Consider the following 369-nt stretch of genomic DNA (forward strand, 5'->3'; position numbering starts at 1 on the left):
GGGTTGATGCAGCGCGGGTCAGACCCAGGAGGAGGCTGTGCTGGGTGGCCGGGGAACTTCTCTACTTGCTGCTAATGGTGTTATCCCACGTTCTAGCCCACCATTCCGGGCGCTCTCCTGTCCTGCCCCTTGGCCTCCCGTTGGGCTGGTGGGTGCAGCAGTCCAGGCTGTGCCACCCCCTGCTTGCTGCACTCCCCACAGCGGGGCTTCAGCCTCATCCCACCCTTTCTTCGTGTGTTTTATCAGCCGCTGCTGGGGCAGGCGTCTGTCCTCTTCATAACCCACAGCAAAGCGGAGAGTGTGAGAAAACCTCCCCCGGGGTTTTTCAGGGGATCTGGTTTCCACTGAGCTGGTGCCGGTGGCAGTGGG

The sequence above is a fragment of the Buceros rhinoceros genome, unplaced genomic scaffold (assembly GCF_000710305.1).
Source record: "Buceros rhinoceros silvestris isolate BGI_N320 unplaced genomic scaffold, ASM71030v1 scaffold27050, whole genome shotgun sequence".
NCBI lineage: Eukaryota > Metazoa > Chordata > Aves > Bucerotiformes > Bucerotidae > Buceros > Buceros rhinoceros.